The following is an 18,639-nucleotide window of genomic DNA, read 5'->3' as shown; positions in this document are numbered from 1 at the left end:
TCACTCGCATGGCATGGAGGAGAATGGGGCCTCCACCCAGGCCTGCCTCAGATAGGACTCTGGGCGGGAAGAAAGCAGAGTTGAGCCTCTTATCAGGCAGCTGCAGGGAGACGAGATCCGGTGCCCCGCCTGGCAGGCCTGGGGCTGATAAAGTGCATCTGGGCCCTGGCGCTCACCAGCTGCTCTCTCAGACCTGTCCCCAGGGCCTAACCACTCAGAAACAGGGCCAGTGAGACCCAGGAAGCTTCTTTCTGTTCTTCCCCAAAGCAGACTTCTGGTGGCCACAGGCAACAGGACCCGATAGGAAGCAATTGGGGGCAAAGGTTTGGCAAGGAGGGTCGGTGGAGAAGGAGATGCTGGAGAGTTCTTGGGGACTTGGACATGGCAGCGGGAGTGGACACCTCTCCTGGACATACTCAGAGGACTTCTGTGGTTTGAGCCTCCTCAGGACCCCCCGGGAGGCACACAAGGGTTCCCATTTCTTTAATGTTTTGTTTATTTTTGAGAGAGAGAGAGAATGCGCAGGGGAGGGACAGAGAGGAGGACACAGGATCTGAAGCAGGCTCCATGCTGACAGCAGAGAGCCTGAGACAGGGCTCGAACTCACAAACCATGAGTTCATGACCTGAGCCAAAGTCGGACACTCAACCAACTGAGCCACCCAGGAGCTCTCTGTTCCCATTTTTTGGATCAGACGCTGAACCTAGGAGAGGGAAGGTGTTAAGGTACTTCATTGACTGTGGTGTGGTCAGGTTGAAAGCCGGTTGGCTGACCCCAAAACCTCAGGTAGCCTCCCTCTTTCCTGGGAGCTCTGGTTTGAAGGAGATCAAAGACTCATCCCACCACCCCTCACACACACACACACACACACACACACACACACACACATACACACACCTTCTGGACGACAGCCAATTTTACCTTCAAAAGTTAACTACTTTTCCTTTAGGCTGTTAAACTTCTCATCGTTGGGTAGGGCAGACTGGGTTAGCAGACTATGATGTTCACCAAATTGTCTCTCTGGCCTTAGTTGTCCTGTCTGTAAAATGGGCTGGTCACCCCTGCCTCACAGAGCCGCTGTGTCCAGTGCCCTGCCAGGAGCACACAGGCTCCAGAGATGGAGGGCATATTGTGTCACTGGCTGCCAGGGTCCCATCCCCAGACTCAACACTACACTGGGAGACAGGGCCAGGGGCTTTCAGGGGTGGACAGCAGTAGACCCTTGGGCTTTGAATCCTGGTTCTGACTTCGGCAACTGACAATGTCTCTGAGCCTCAGTCTTTTCATATATAAAGCAGGGATGGAATATAAAAATATATATTTTGGGGGCGCCTGGGTGGTTCAGCCGGTTAAGAGTCCAACTTTGGCTCATGGTTTTCATGGTTTCATGATTTCATGGTTCAAGAGTTCGAGCCCCGCATCAGGCTCTGTGCTGACAGCTCAGAGCCTGGAGCCTGCTTCGGATTCTGTGTCTCCCTCTCTCTGCCCCTCCCCCTCCTCCCTCTCTCAAAACTAAACATTAAAAAATGTTTTAATAATAAAAAAATTAAAAATTAAAAAATATATTTCGTATGTAAAGCAGGTTGTTTGGGGGAGTTCAGCTAATGAGAGGTGCTCATGATTTGTGTCTGTCCCATGACACAGGATTTTGAATGAGAGAAGCATCATGAGTGGCTGGAGGTACAGTTGAATTCCCAGCGTGGAACAGACCATACAAAGCAGTGGCATGGGCCCGGCTGACTTCTAGCTGCCCTTTGCCCCAGGCTCTGATGCACACGGATGCAAACAGAGTCTGAAGGACCCTCCAAGACAAGGCAGACACAGCGGCCTCTGTGCAGGCAGGTCAGGCAGGGCCTCCTGGCACCCTGGCCCAGTGACTAGAGGCTTCCCTGGAGGGGGCGGACACCCAGAGGGGGCCGGCAGAATGAGCGCCTTCAGACCACCTGCCAGGACGGTTCGTCACAGCAGACCCGATAGGAAAAGTGCGTTTCCTGACTCAAATCCCCAAATTGGGACCATACAGGTGGTATGGCCTGACATGGAGACTGAGCTCAAGGCCTGGGATTATAGCTGGACTGTGGAGAAATGAGCAAGTTTCAGACCCCAAGGCTGACAAAGCCTGACGAGCTAGAGAAAGGGCAGATCAAGGGCAAGGGCAGAAGGACTGCCAGCATAAGGGAGGAACAAGGCAGGGACTCCTCTGATCTCTACCCTGGAACGAGCCAAACCATCACCAGACATCACTAGTGCCGAAGGATTAGTGTATGTAAAAAGTTCTCTGCCCTGTGGGGCGCCTGGGTAGTTAAGCGTCCCACTTTTGATTTCAGCTCAGGTCATGATCCAAGGGTGGTGGGATTGAGCTCACGGGATCTTGGTTGGGATTCTGTCTCTCCATCTCTCTCTGCCCCTCCCCTGCTCATTCTCTCCCTCTCTTTCTCTCTCTCTCTCTCAAAATAAATTTAAAAGAACATTTAAAAAAAGTTCTCTACAGTGTGGAAAGATAGATGCAAGAGATGGTTTTACCACCTGGTACCTAGTAGGTGCTCAGTTAAGTTGGTTTAGCACACTCCTGCTTCCATAACCTGTCTTCTGGGTGATTTGCCTGCTGCATTTCGATGTGGTCTGCTGAGAGGAGCTTGCTCTCAGTAAGCTTTTGATGACCACCTACTTACTATGTGCAAGCCACCTTGCAAAATGCCAGGATACCGAGATGAAAGTGGCATGGCCCTTCCTGCTCCCCCAGAGTTATTTTGACATGCTTTGTGAGTCTGTCTGTAGTAACAGGAGGTCACTTCCACTGGGAGGTCAGGACAGACATCCTCCTTGATGGGTAGACATCCATTCACCAGGTAAGCTGGGTGGAGTGGACATTTCAGGCAGAGGGAACAGCATGAGCCAAAGTCTGGAGGTGTGGAATAGAATTAGAATCCGTGTTATGCACAGTAGGCTCACCTGGGACAAGTAGGACGGATGTGAGCGTGTGAGATAATAATGTGGGAATTCAGACTGGCTTGTGCCTGTTGTTCTGGGCTCAGGCCCAGGAGATCCCAGGGCTCTCCTCTGGGTGTATCCACTTTAGGAGACCCCCAGTCTACCTGGTAAGCTGACAAAGAACTAAACAGTCTGTGGAGCTGGCGTGCAATATTTGGTCCATACTTATTATACTAAAAAATTTGTTGTTGCTTATCTAAAATTCAGATTTAACTGGTGCCCTGTATTTTGTCTGGCAACCCTAGGAGGGTGGGACCTGGACAAGAGCGTTTTTTAAAGGGTCTCATGTGGTTCTAATGTGCAGCCAGAGTTTAGAACCACCAACACACACTCAGTGCCCCAACTCCCAGGCCAGGTTGCCTAGGTGCAAAACCTTCTATGTGGATGGAGCCATTGTAATCTTCAAAAGCATCCTCGTTTCAAGCAGTGTCGAGATCCCCTTGTCATTCATTCTTCCCATCCATACATGGATGCCTCTCGCAATAGTCAAAAACGTACTTTTTATGTAAATTTGAAAATCCGAAACACAGCCTAATATTTAATACTTTAAATGATATATTTATTTGATAATAAATTATGTTATGTAACTACAATATAATTATTGTGTGATTATGGAAGTTAGTCATTAAATGGATATATTTTAATACAAAATAATAAATCATTGTCCATAACCCTCCAACCTCTTCAATTACACTGTCTCCTTCATTTAACTTCTAATCATACTCCTGTCAGAATCTCAAACTTTCCAACCCTCAAGACTCCTAGCCTTGTCGAGTGGGCCTTGCTAGCCCCTCATTTCACATCCGTACCTCTCCGCTCATGTCCACTTTTCTCAGCCTTGTTGGTCTCTCATTGTGTCATGCTGATTCTTTCTTGTCTTCCAACTGCTCTTCTGAACTTGGAAGAGAGAATGCTCTCCCTCTCTCCATCCCTGTACTACTTCAGGATTTCTAGAGAATCCCTTTTTTTCATAATCTCTCATTTGCTCATGGCCTACAGTAGTAGACACAGCTTCTTTAGCCTGATATTTAAGACTCTCTACTTCCCATAATGAGTTGAATAATGAATAATAAAGTTTATTAACAATACTAAATGTGGTAGTGATGGTGGAAGAAGTAATAAGACACGGAAAAGGAAGAGAGGAAAATAAACCCAAGATATATACTGGATTTAGCCATTCATCTCTCTCCTTCCTTCCTAAACCATAGCTTTTATATTTCCCCCTCAAAAGTTAAAAATAGATATTTGGAAGGCACAGAATTACAATTTGACAATTTGCATTGGTTTACATATGAAACCATCCCTGCTAAAAAAAAAAAAAGGATAAAATTATTTGAAATCTGCACTTGGACCATCTGGCATATCTGGGAGCCCTAATCCTAACCACTCAAACAGATCCAAGTCTATAAGTGGCTGATGTCTCTTTTGGTAACTCCATTTTCACTCTGTTACTTGGTTTGCTTAAGAAAGCAGTACATCAGTTTGACAGAATAGTAAATTGTGTCTGTACCTACCCTTTTCCCCTAAGGTTACATGTTAGATTTCAACTCCACATTTTGAAATGCTAAAAACCTTGATAAGGAAAGATGCACAAAGTCTGCTTTCCATCTCAGCTGTATTAAAACATCCAATTCGCCAGTCCTGTTGGTCATGCGATGTAACCAGTTGTTGGACTTTAACCACACCACCTGCAAAATTCCGAAGTGAAACAAAGTCTAAGTTTGTTGGCTTTCTTGATTGGTCTCCAGGGCATTTATCACTTTCTGTGAAAGAAACATTTAATTTAGATGGCAGTTGATTTGTGTCATGGGATTTCAACTGACGGGAGGAAGAATTATGTATGTGTTTATAGCTTCTTTGCTTTTAAAAGATTAATGTTGGAGAAATATAAATCACAAGACCTTAACGGGGGGCTGGGAAGATAGAACAGGAGTGTCCCTGTGTGATGGATTGAGACATATTATAAAGTGTCTCCATCAGCCGGAAACACAGTGGGAGGATGGGGTGGTGGGGTGGTGGGGAGTGTGCAGTGAAGAGAAATATTTTTTTCCTCCCCAAGCACAAAAACAGTGCAGTGGCCTGACTGGGGGCAGTCAGCCTCCTGGCTCTGGTGCTGGATACAAAATGAGGTGAATTGGTGCCTTCCTAAAGTTCCTTTCCTGCCCTGATACCCAGAGGACAAAGGAGGAGTAAAAGCAAAGTGGGAAGCATTGGGAAGCCCAATTATCCCAGGAGATAAACAAGCACTCCCTGCCCCCCAAGTCACAGGAACTGGGCCCTCTGCTTCCCCACAGGGGCCCTGCATCCAAGGACCATGTGGGCCTGTACACACATGCAGGAACCATGCTGAAATAAATGGGGATTATGAGAAGAGCTTGCATGTGTTGGAGACCACCTCTCTTGGAGCCATGCAGGTGCATCGTTCTGTTCTGGCAAGTGAGCTGAGGGTTAGAGAGGGTCACATGCCAGTGGGACTCAGAAGCCAGGACCCACAGCTCTGGCATCACTACCCACATGACAGTGTCCCCGTCAAGGGCTGTAAGATGGTTTCTATAGATGGCGTATTGATATGCATTTGCCCTTTTCTTCATTACCACCCCAGGATTACACTTCCTATATATATATATATGTCAAAATGCACCCTCCCTTTCAAACACTGGTCCAGCCTAAAAAACAAACCACAGAAGTATCACTCACAATACTAGCTAACAGGTATCATGTAGCAAATCATACCTCACCATCGACATGCATCATCTCATGCCATCCTCACAGCTGCCCTCCGAGGCAGGTTCTCTTATGGTCTCATTGCACACGGAAGAACAGTGAGTATCAGCACACCTCCATCCAGTGTGGAAAGAAAGCAGAATCCCTCAGTGTGGGTGCCCTCACTGGCTTAGGAGGAGGAGAAATATTCCAGGGAATGGGGGAGGAACTACTCATGCCTCCTACTCCTGTGGCATGCCTTCCTTCCAGAATCCTTACCACATCTCTACCCTTCTGGTCCATAACCTGGAGGTCCAGCTGTCTCTGGATCACTTTGGCTTCCCTTAGCACATCCTGGGGGGAAGTGACCTTGTCTGGCTTTAGAATGTGGGTACTCTGACAGGCTCTACCTGAGGCTTTGAACCAAGATCCCCAGGCAACAGGAATCCCCCCAGCTCCCGTTCCCCTCTCCACCCTGCTCCCCTCCTGCCACTCCTGCCTGTCAAACCCAGGGAGGGAAGGAGAAAAACATTCTCCACATCCTGTTCACCAACTGATGAGCCTTCTGGAAAGCCAATAACAAAGCACGGCTAACTAAATCATCATTATTTACACATGCAGCCTGATCGAGGACATTTAGTCATGTAATTAGGTACCTAATTATGCTGAAAATGCAATTATATGATTTTTTAAGTGAATTAAGTCCTCCAGAGAAGTGGGAAGGATTAGCACACGTGATCCAGCTGGAGTGCAGGGAGCATGGAGGGCATGTCAGCGCGACCCTGAGCTGCACGGCGACCCAGTGATCTGTACCTAAGTCACATGTATGAGCACATGCACATACATGCACACACACACGCACACACGCACACACATGCACACGCACAGTATGGTGGCTTCACTTCTGTGTCCATAGGACTCTACATTGGCCTGCTGCATACCGGGGACCTAACAAATGACATCCATTAATATCACTGAAAGCTTGGTATGCATCTGTGGAGGGACTGTTTAATGGCTGACTTGGAGACTCTTAGGGAGGTTGTTTATTTAACATGTGAGAGGCAGGTGTGCAGAAAAATGATAAAAGAGTCAGCTGGGACACGTCAGAGGATATTTTATGCAACATCAGTTATTCATTCATGTAGCATTGTGTCAGATGTGGAGGTATATAAAATACAGTCCTTGCCCTCTAGTAGTTAAAAGTCAGTGCAGAGACAGACAAATGCAAAGCATTTTAATGGTGATTTGAACGAGTTGTTCAGCAAACTGCAGCCTTCAGGCTAAACCCAGCCTGTGGCCTGCTTTGGTAGAGTCAACCAGCTAAGGATGGTTTTTACATTTTTAAAGTATTTAAAAAAAAAGCATACAAACCAACCAACCAATAGAATAAAGAAGAATATGCAATAGAGACCATATGTGGTCTGTAAAGCCTAAAATATTTATGAGGAAGTTTGCAGCCTTCTGCAGGGGTAGAGGAAAGGAGCGCACAAGCCATTTGCAGAAGTCAGGGAAGGCTTCCCGGAGGTGACGTGGTCTAAACTTGACAGCAGAGAGGAGTCTGCAAAGGCCCACAATCACTGTGGCATAGTGCAGAACCTTGGCCTCCCAGAGCCTCCTGCCAGCCAGGCGGCCAGCAGCACGTGAGAAAAAAGAAGAGGCAAATTTAGAAGACTTGCCCCTGAAATAAGGGCTGTAGGCACCCAGAGGTTCTGAAATGTCAGGCAGTGGAACTTGGACTGGATCTTCAGCAGAAGGAGCACGAGGCATCCGGCCAGACACAGCTGGACTGCCCCCAATGCCAGTCAGAGGGGAGGGACAGACGACTCAGCTTCTCAGGCCCCTTGTGGCCCAGATGCCACTGATTTAGCCCTTGAATCATCAGAGGGTCCCTTCTGGGGATGGAATGACAGGGAAGAGAAGAGCGGCTGAGTGGAAGAGACAGGCACACACAGATAACTCTGAGTGCCCCAGGCCTCTGACACGGATGGCCAAGGACCTGGGACACCCCCGGCCCTCTCCCTGTGGCTCAGTGCTCCCCCCACAGGGCCCCGGACTGCATCACCAAGCTCCACCTTTCAACCTGTTTGAGCACAGCCTCACCTTCTCCCCCGGGGGAGGAAGCCTGGCTCCCCGAGGACACTGCGTTTCTGTCCCACACTCTTGTGCGCTGGGTGCAGGGTAGAGACAGAGGCCTTTCCCAGGCACTGTTACCCTTTGTTGCTAAGTGCCCCTTCCTTCCACGAAGCACACCTCCTGTCCTCCTGGGTGAGGCGGGCACCTCTGCCGTCCCTCGCACCCATCGCCACCGCCATCCTTAGAGCTGTGCGCACACACAGGTGACTTACCTCAACTCCTGCCTCTGGCACCCTGCTCCTGCACTCCCTCGCTGCCATGGGGGCAGTGCCAGGGACCCCAGTCTCCATTTTGGCCACCCCGCCCCCCGACGGCCCACAGCACTCCTAGCTCGTGCTGCTGTCCGTTCCACGTCTCCCCTCCCTCAGTTCCTCAGCCCAGGAACACCTCCCCTCCGCAGCCTGGCTGCCTCCCTTCCTTCCTCACCTCCTCCCTCTCACAGCTCAGATTCCATAGCCCACCATTGTGGTCCCTTGTTGTATGTCCTCAACTCCTGCCAGCACCACCTAGAAGGTATATTCAAGCCCACCACCTCTCACCTTTTCTGCTGGAGTCCAAGCCACCATCCTCTCTACCCTGGGTTTTACCACAGCCACCCCCCCCCCCGCCGCCCCGCGTGGGTCCCTTCCCCTGCATAGTATAATCCTGCCAACGTGTCGGTCAGTTTGTGTCCCTCTTCTGCTCAGAATCCTCCCATGGCTCCCGTCTACCTCGGGGTGAGAGCTGACGCCCACGCACTGCTCTCAAGGCCCTATGTGGTCTGGCCTCCATTCATGCTCTGTCTTCTACAACTCACTTCACTACGGCCACCCTTCTGGCTGTTCCTGAAATATGCAGAGCTGTTCCCACCTCAGTGCCTTTGCACTTGCTGCACTTCTGTGTGCAACACTCTTCCCCAGATACCCACATCTTCCCCTCATCACCTGGCTCAGGCCTTAGCCATATGCCGCCTTCTTCCTGACGCCCTCCCGGCCACATTTTTAAAATTGCAGCTCCCACCCAGAGCCCCATCCTTTTCTCTAGTTCATTTTTCCTCTTAGCACCATCTAGCACACTGCACACCTCATTATTTCTCCTTTGCATCATCTGTATCCCTTCCCTAGAATGTGCACTCCAGGAAGACAAGACCTCTGAGTTGTTTTTTCACTGCTGTAACCCAGCTGGGTTTGGTTGAATACACTCTTAGCCTTTTTTATTCTCTCCGTCTTGGCTCAGTCTAGATTCATCCAGCTCCTCCCTCCTGCATGCCTGCACCCAAACATGGCCATGGCTGGAAACTCACACACACACTTGCACACTCACACACATTCACACTGACCGGCCTCACCTCAGTGCCACAACCACAGCCCAAGTGCGCTGTCCAGCAAACCACCACCTTTCTCTGGCCAAGGCCTCCCCCTGCCTCCACTCTCTCCAAGCCTCCCACATTCTGTAGAAGGCTCTGTTTCAGTTTATGTCACCAGAAGACAAAGAAAAAGAAGCACTTGAAACACCAAAAGTATGTAGAGAAGGCCTTTTGCAGAGCTTTGCTGTGAAGGGAACAGGGAAGAGGCCAGGAGCAGGAGGGAGACAGGCCATGGTGGGGGGCGGGGGGGGCCCCTTTCCTAAGTTCGGGAACAGACATGCTGCCAGAGATGATCTGGTGGAGGGGGAAGATTCCGTGATACATGGGAGAGGGCAGGATCTTAGCAGAGTTTGGGCAAAGTGAGAGGAAATGAGGCTAGTATAGACATGGAGGCCTGGAGCACAGGAAGCTCTGGGCAGCAGCAGAGGGAAGGCTGGGATCTTCCTGACATGGTGCTCCCTGCTTTCCTCCTGGCCCTCTGCCTGCTTCCCCCCGGGATGCCCTATGCAAGACCCCCGGCTCCTTTTCTTGTCCCTTCCCATGGCTGTCCGTGCCTTTGAGATGCTGGAGGTGCCAGCTGGGGCTCCAGCCCTCACCTGTCCCCTGAGCCCTAGACTCTGTGCCAGTGGCCTACCCTGCACCTGTGCTGCACATCTGACGGGACCCCTGGGCATAGTAGAGGTCACCCCACATCTTTGCTTGCCCTACAGCTAATCCAATAGCAACTCCTGTCAGCCTCAATTCCAGACATGTCCAAAATACCTCTGTTCCCCGTCACCAGTGCCACCACTGTGCAGGCCTAAGCACTTGCCTAGACCGTGGCCAGAGTGGCTCCCAGCACGACAGCCACGGAGATGCTTCTCAAATAGACACAACCCGAAAGGCTCCTATGGGGGACCCTCCCTGGCCTCTCAGATGGAGGCCACACTTCTTTCTATGGTTTAATGCTGTACCTTCTAGCCCCACGGTCTCTGGCTCACCGTGGAGCTCACCCAGCCTGCCTGCCCCGGCCTTCACACTGACCCATGTCCTCCTGGAACACTCCTCTTTCAGATTCAGAATGAGCAGGCCTCTTTCTGTCCCTGCTTCACCCTGTATGAGTCAGGCTGCTACCACAGAGTACTGGTAGACTTCAATGACAGACATTTAGCCAAGAGCAAGGCACTGACAGTGCCTGCATCTGATGAGAGTCTGCTTCCTGGTTCATAGACAACTGTCTTCTCTGTGGGCCCTTACAGGGCAGAAGGGGTGAAGGAGCTCTTGGAATCTTTCTCTAAAGGCACTAATCCAAGGGGTCCACCGCCCAAAGGCCCCATCTCCTAATACCATCCAGTGAGGGCTTTCAACATAGGAGTTTTGGGAGGACACAAACATTCATTCAGTCTCTACCACAGCCCCAAAACACCTCTTCTGAGAGGCCTCCCTGATCACTCCCTCTCTTCTTCTTTCTTTTTGTCTTATAGCATCTATCACCACCTGGCCTAACAACATGGGTCCACATTTTTTATGAGCTGTTGACTGTTCCCTCCCCTAGAATAGAAGGCTCTGTACTGTGCACTGTTGGATCCTCAGGCTCTAAAACAGGAACACAGTAGCTTCTCAGAGACTTTTGTTGGACAGATGATTCTGGAAGGAGCTTTGGAATCAACAGACCTGGGTTTCAGTCCCACTCTTACCCATTATGTAACCTCAGGCAAGTGACCCAACCTCTCCGAGCCTCAGTTTCCTCAACTCTAAAGTGATAGGCATTATAACACCCTCCTCAATGACTTTGGTGAGAAATTGGAACAATACAGGCAATTATAAAGTGAGCCCATAAAATAATGGCAATGGCATCATTATCCATATCAGGAAAGGAGGGTTTCAAGTAGAAAAAGAGAGACTCGGGCAATCTGGATCAGTAGGTAATTGGGATCCCAGGGGAAGTAGAGGGTGTGGAGGCCAAAGGGGTGGTCCAGGCTTCAGGGCATGAAGGGGAGAGAAAACAGAGGCCAAATAGACCTCTGGAGGTCTGGGCAAGTCTGGAGAAGGTGACCTCCTCTTCAGAAAAACTTCAGATGCAGCCAGATGCCCTGGGTTGCTGTAGAGAGAAGCTTTATAACACCGGCCTCTGTTGTGTCCTAAGCTGGAGACGTCAGGCACTCCCTAGGTCCCCTTGCCTGAAATCAGGATTGGGGAGAGTCTCACTGGCCCACTTCCTTGGTGAGCACTGTCATTCTGAGCCTCACACCTCACTGAGAGGCACAACTGCTCCTTACAGAATTATCTTCCCTATACATGGCTCTTGCTCATTGTCCATGCACTTGACCTTGGGCTGGGACAGTCACATAGCTGGGAAGCTGACAACCTGCCAACCAGTGCCAGAGCTTGTGCCTCAGAGAAGCAGCTGCATCAGCCAAAGAAGGGGCCACACAAGGCTGCAGGTCCCAGAAGGCTGTGTGGTGTGTGTGTGTGTGTGTGTGTGTGTGCGCACACGTGTGTGTACGTGTGTATGTCTGTGCCTGTGCACCTGCGTGTGTGATGTAATGCAGGAATTTCCATGAAGACTCAAAACTGAGGATGGGGAGCAGTAAGCACACTCACATGCCAAATGCGCACTAGGCACAGCCTGAGTGGAGTCCACACTGGTGCAAGCACGGTTACCCACAAGCCATGGTCGCAGAATGGATAGATAGCCACCCAGAGCATCCCTGAGGGCTGTTGTGGGAGAATCCCACATCATCCTCATCTGTCTCCATGGTCCTCAGCTTCTCTCTGCCTCGAGCCAAGTGAGGAGGGCCCAAGAGAGCCCCCAGAGCAAGGGGGCCGGCGCCACAGGGGAGCGAGCTCCCCGTCCGTCTGTCCATGCAGCATTGGAAGCAGCAGCACATCCTCGACATCCCCGCCTGTGCAGGACTAGGCCCAGAGGGGCTGGGTGTGAACCATCTTCAAAGCAGCCCACTCCCAAGAGCCCTGTCCAGGCCGCACAGGGGGTTGCTGAAGGGTCAGTCAGCTTGAGGCCCCCCAGGGTCAGGGGCAGTGCAGTGTGGACACACCTGCCTCAGTTCTCCCCAAAGGCTATCACTCTGTCCTCAGAAAGAGCCTGCCCAGCCTAGGGCTCCCCCCACCAAGACCAAGTAACCAGTGTCACCCATGAGGGTGAAAAATGGTTTCCCTTAGCCTCACATCCCTTTCCCACTGCAGCTCTGAGGGGCTGAGCTCAGAACTGGTGGGGAGAGAGGAATTAAGGAGAGCAGGCCAGGCCGCCTATCTCACTGTGGTATGAACACTTACCACGAGATCTACTCCCTTAACAAATGGTCCAGTGTACCATGCGTTATAACTGACCGTGGGCACAATGTCCGAGGACACATCTCTAGAGCATCCTGCCTTCCTGTTCTGAAACTATGCTCACTGATCCGCAAGCCCCCATTTCCCCCCAGGCCCTGGCACCCACCATTCCCTGCTTGGATTCTATGAATTGGACTCTTTCAGATTCCTCACATAAGTGGAATCATGTAGCATCTGTGTTTCTATGACTTGCTTATTTCACTTAGGAGCTTTAAAATAGATGTGAGACCCTAGCTTTTGTTTCCGACTGGTCTTTTTTCCAGAAGGGACTGGAAAGTTATAGAATCTGCCCACAATGCAGTCCCAGGTTAAGAGCAGCCACATAGAGCCTGTTCTGACAACTCACAGGAAGGACATAAGCTGCGTCCCCATTGTAGGGCCCCATTCCTTTTTCTGCCTGCCTCTCCTGCACCACAGAACCCTCCTTCTCCCGAGGTGTCTGCTCAACTCAGGGCCTCCCTGCTGCAGCCATGACTTGGAGACCAGAATAAAAATTACATTGTGAATGAGTGGTTGCTTTGAATACCCATGTGCTTAACAGGGCAAGAGAATGTGTAAACTTGCTAACAAAGCATTGCCGTAGCCCATATGTATCTCATTTTCTACCCAAAACAATGGGAAGTGGTGGCGACAGCCCCATGCCAGCTCACGAAACTCTCCCGGACACATCAGGCCACAAGACAAATGCCAGATGGAGGGCTGTGTCCTGAGGCCAAGGAGCCACCCAGCTCAGGTGGAAAGAGGAGGAATCCAGGACTGAGTTGATAACCCCAAGAAGTTGTGGACACAGTGTAAGCGTTGTGGTCAAGGAGGCTGTAGAGTGATGGAAGAACAAGACAGCCATAGCCGGAATGAGCATTCAAGGTCATTTCCAACCCAAAGCTACTGTGATCCCAGCAACTGATGAGTACATGCTCACTGCATGCCCACAGTAGATGATTTTAACTCCTCCAACACCCTCCCCGCAGGCACTTTGAAAGACAAGACATTCTGTGACCTCGAGGCCCAGTCCTAACAATCCTGAGGTTCTAATGTTTGGCTTTCAGGGACTACAAGGATCTTTCCAGATTGAGCTCTCTGACACCCACACAGCTAAGTGCACCTCTCTGCAAGGCAAGCTATAAGTCATTATTCCAGACGCTAAACTCTACTACTTCTTTATAAGTAGGAGAATAGACACAGCCTGCAAAAGTATAGGGGCAAAATCATTGATGGAAGATTCATTGTGCTTGAGAAAAAGAAGCAAGAGATATGGATGAGTGTGAAGTGACTGACAATGGCCACAAGGATAAGAAAAAAGGAAGAGATGCAGGAAAGAGGAATCCAAGAGGGGAAACTGAGTCTGTGCATTTCCATTATAAGGTCCCTTCCCCTGAGACTGAAATTAAAGGGACAACTGAGGCCTCCCTTCAGAGAATCCTGTCCAGAGGGCTCTAACCAGTCCAGGAGGTGAGAGGGACCCTTCCAGGGTCTTTAAGAAGATACTCAAATCTGAGGATCCTTGGGAGCCCAGCTGAGTAGGACACCCACAATGACTCAAGGAGCTCCAGAAAAGCAAAACCTGGGCTCGAGCAGCCACAGGTTGCTAAAACCCAGGCTCTGACCCATTTCCTGAGAGGGCCAGAGCTTGCTCCATTTCCATCTGCAGAAACAAGGGTGTCTGTGAGCACTTTGGGACTCAAGCCACATCTGGAACTCTCCCATCCACAACTGCAGCCCAGGGAAAAGGCAGGGTGAGCTATGGGTGTCGAATGCACTTGCACTTGTCCCCGGCATGCACCTCTTCATTGGAAGGGAAAGTGTCTACACGGAGCTGTCCCTGACCAGGTCAGGCAAAGGGTATGTGAGAACAAGACTCAGATATTCGGGAAAGTGCAACCATACTTGCACTGGGGTGGGGCGGGGGAGACCATAGCGGGGGATTCAGGGGGAACTTCATGGACTTTCCAGTCTGAGGCTTTGAAGACTCTGTGACGAGAGCCAGTTCTGAAGATCCACTCCCATTTCTTGACCTGAAAAGTAACATGTTTGTTGGAGGTGATTTGGAAAGTACAGAAACTGCATGTTAGAAGAAAGCAACACTACCCCAACCCCCACCCACCACCCAAAAGCCACCACCTCAACATGCTATTTCCTTTTATTCTTTTATCCAAGAATTTTTTTTAATATTTAACATAATTGATATTTACAGGGTCCTGTTTTTTTTTCCTTTAAATCACACTGTAAGCATTTCCTCCTGTCACTGAGAATTTCCATACATCACTTCAATAACTGCATACTATTCTATCACATAAGTGTATTGGAATTTACATAACCAATTCCCTAATGTGGAACATTTAGATGGGTCTCTCTCTTTTATTTTCCATTTTACACCAAGTTGCAGTATACTTTTCTGAGCATGAATTTTTGTTTCCTTTTCAGGTTACGTCTCTAGGGCCCATTGCTAGAAATGAGGTTTTTGATGCTCAGGGTGACACATTTGCCAAATCGCATACGAGAGAATTAAAGGTGCCGTTTTTGGAAATCGCATTTGGAGGCCATTTTGGCATTGCTGACAATAGTCAGAATGGTGACAATGGTGTTAACAACAGTGAGAATCACATTGCTGCCCTGTGCTGGCCACTGCACTCTCCAGGATGGTCCCGTGTGGTCTAAGTGGGAGTTCAGTCATGCTGTGGGATGGCCCCTTGCTCTGGACCTCACTCCCTCACCTGTTCACTCTCACACCTGGCCGACTCAGCCAGTGTAGGCAGGCGGGCAGGCCCCCACCCCGAGCCCAGCAGGTGGAGGCTTCCTGCACCCTCACTCTCCCCCAGTGTGGACAGAGCTGGGGCTGGAAATAGGTGGATCTAGGGCCTTCTGTGCTCCAGTTGCTTCTGCTGACTGGAGCTCAGAGCTGGAAAGCCAAGCAAATGCTGATTGGGATACACTGTCCCCTCTTGGCTCCCCAAAATGTCCCCAAGCACCCATTTCCTTTGCCACTCTGGTGCCCCAGACACCTTTCTTTGGAGAAGCGCTTCCCTGGTGTGTCATCAGAGCCCAGGGATACTGAAAGAAATCAGCAGAGGTTACTTTTCCTTCCAGGGGATAGCTGAGACTTTTGGAGTTTCCAAAGAACGAGGCAGAGGAGACTACAGTCTCCTGATCAGGCATTCATCGGAGGCCAGTGCACCTACCAGACGCTGGCACAGGGCCTTCTGTCCTGTCTCCCAGCTCCAGTCGCTGGCGGCAGGCAAAGGAGCCAGCGCAGGGGACAAGTCCGCAGAGTAACCACTGTACCAGGTCTCAAACTACATCCGCTGGTCCTCAAAGAAAGCACACAAAGCTCAGATTTGTGGCCTGGACAGCTGTGACTGTGTCTTCTTGTGTTCATCACTAAGAAAGTACGACCTACCCCCCATACTTTCATTTACTGGAGCCTACTATCACCTCCTTGCAAACAAGAGCTGTGTGATAGCACTGGAACTGGGCACGTGACCTATAAGCCAGTCTCACCGTCATGAGCTCAGGGGTCCTCACAGGGCCAGCGGCATCAACAGCACATGGGAACATGTTGAGAAATGCAGATTCTGGGGCCCACACTAGGTGTCAAAATCTGGGGTGAGTGCAGGGATCTGTGGTGTCACAAAGCCCCCAGGAAATCACGAGACACACTCAGATTGAGACCCCACACCTTGCCGGCAGCCCCCACTAACCCTATCAGGAGCAGGTTTCACTCCATACTTTACAGAAGTGGTAAGGAGGCTCCAAGAGGTGAGCTAACTTGCCTGAGAAGTTCTGCCTCCCGCAAAAGCACAGGAAGAGGGCCCTGCATCTCACATACGATGACCAGGTACCACAGCAGTTATGCCCACACAGAAGTCCTGGCCACTCCACTGTGAAGGTCCCCTCCGTGCTCTTCTCTCACCACTGCACCCAGCTCCCCCTGCTGGCCTGTCCATCCCACCATCTGAGCAGGCCAGTCTTGGGGGGTCTCTTCCTCCAGGAAGCCCTTCCTTAAACTACCCTTTCTGAACTTACCCACAGATGCATTTCTCTCAGTCTGTCACACAGCAAGCTCCCTAAAGGCAAGGGCCTGGACTCAAGTAGAGAGCTTGCTGCTGTAAAAGTAGGTGCTAGAGACATTTTGCTGAGGGAGGAAAGAACAAACAAAAGCATGAGCAAAATCAAAACCACTGTCACAGAATCTGGGAGTCCTGCGGCCCAGAGTCTGATGGGTGAGTGCCCTCTGTGACACCCCCAGGCATATCTTTATTGCTTGTTTTGACACCTTACGACACAGACAGTGTCGGCAGTCCCTTTTCACATAAATATGTCACATGTCCTCAACCAAGTCCTGAGCTCCCTGTGGGCATGTGCCATTGGGGCTGGGTGAATGCCACCTACACAGCCAACATGGCTGCCGTGCAAGAGACATGGACAGACAATGTGTAATCGTTGCTTTGTCACACTTCCATCCTGAGACCAACTCTTCCCCAGTTGTAGCTTCAGTGTTACAGCCTTTCAGGCTGTGATAACAACAAACCATCCAAGAAAAGGAAATTTGATTGACCTGTTTCTCACCAAAAAAGAAAAGGCAGTTCATAAACTTCAGCCGTCAACTGCTTTCTGCTTGACTGGCATGAGGACTTGGAGGCATGAATCTAGTGCAGGAAGAAGAAACCCCAGTGGGAGCCAAGGAGAACTTTCTGCAGCCACAAAGTTTCCTGTCCCTCCCCCAGTCGCTGGCCTCATCCTGAACCCAAATCAGACTCACACAAAGTCACGGCCAGGGGAGAGCAGCTCTTCTAACCAGATCCGTAGTTTCCTTGAAATAGAAGTCTGGGTGAGTGGCATGGAACTTGGCAAACTGTAGGCGGTGGTGTGGCGGCCTCTGCGCTGCTGTCCTTGACACAGTTGTCATGGGAGGAACTCTCCAAGGACTCCATGACTTCCCCTTCATGGTTTTAAAGCTGAAACAATCTTCTTCTTCCCAGAACACGTAGTCCGCCTAGTCTGAAGGCATTCTCCCCCTTGACTCGAAGGAACTCACTCTCCCAGAGTCCTCTGCCCCAGTTGGGCGAGGGAAGCAGGGAGCAGGCATTTCCTCCATAACCTTGAGGCGCCAGGAAAACCATCCGAGGTGGGCAGGAGGTGGGAAGATAACACCTCTAGGGGAAGAAGAGTGCCCTTGGCACAGCTTCATCAGAAAACACCAAAGAAGGGAGATTCTGGACTTGTGTCCCTGGGGCCAGCACCTGACCTCTGCTCTCTGTCAATATCTGGGAAGCACCCCCCAACCCCCAGCCCCCAGGGTCCAGCTGCGGCTAAAGTCCTGTGTCCTGTTGGCCGTGCCCAAGCTGCCAGCCGGAACTGGGAACATCACCTTCAATGAGGGGCAGCACCTGTGTGCCCCGCTGCCTTTGACCAGAAGACAGGCGGCCGGCCACCCTGTGGACCGTATGGAGAGTCGACAGGCCTTGGCTGCAGCCAGATTGCAGACTGCACAGGAGAAAGCCATTCCCAGCACTTCGGAGGGTGCACACTCTGGTTCTGGAGAATCCTCCGATTGAACACAGGCTCTGCCCTTGGCTGTGAGTTTCGCCCCATTATTTGACCTCTTTGGCACGCATGTCATTTTCTGTAACTTAGAGAAAGGGACGGAAGTTCCCTTTTGCAGGCCTGCTGCAGGATGAAATGAGGGGACTTCCGTGGAGACCATGCCCAGTGCCCAGTGCCTGTGCCGGCCGAGTAGCCTTCCTCCTCCACACCCTCTCGAGGCTAAACCCCCAGGACACGTGGCCTCATCCCCATCATGAGGGAATGTTCCTCCCGCTCACCACCCCACCCCTGCCCCCACAGGAGGGCAACTTCCCTGAACAGTTTAGGGCAGTAACAGCTCTTCCCTTTCCTCTCCCCCAAGAGACCCACCAGCTCAGCTCACAGGAAGCATCTGTTATCCCTGCACTTGGCTCATGGCCCAGGCCCTGGCCTTGTGGCGAGGACTCTGGCTGGCCACACTGGGGTTCAGAAGCCCGGAGCTGTCATACACCGTGGCCACCTTCCCGCCTTGGCCCACGTCAGCTTTTGTCAGAGTGAAGCTGTGTTTTCTTCACCATCTGCCTGCTCAGAGTTGGGCTCCCTTGAGCCCAATGCTG

The 18,639-nt window shown here is 50.9% G+C and overlaps 1 protein-coding gene across 2 annotated transcripts in view; it reads left to right on the top strand.

The window, feature by feature from the left end:
* The window catches only part of GYPC (glycophorin C (Gerbich blood group)), a 42,251-nt gene that overhangs the window by 17,491 nt on the left and 6,121 nt on the right, over positions 1 to 18,639 (top strand). Inside the window, exon 1 of one of the 2 annotated variants that reach the window (XM_030325268.1) lies at positions 18,053 to 18,075. The exons of the other annotated variant lie outside the window; for it this stretch is intronic. The gene's annotated coding sequence lies outside the window, so the exon portion shown is untranslated. Of the gene's footprint in view, positions 1 to 18,052; positions 18,076 to 18,639 lie in introns of those variants that run through there. 2 annotated transcript variants of the gene reach the window in all.

Source organism: Lynx canadensis, chromosome C1, assembly GCF_007474595.2.
Source record: "Lynx canadensis isolate LIC74 chromosome C1, mLynCan4.pri.v2, whole genome shotgun sequence".
NCBI lineage: Eukaryota > Metazoa > Chordata > Mammalia > Carnivora > Felidae > Lynx > Lynx canadensis.
Note: the sequence above shows the minus strand (reverse complement) of the source record. Positions and strands in the feature narration are given on the sequence as shown.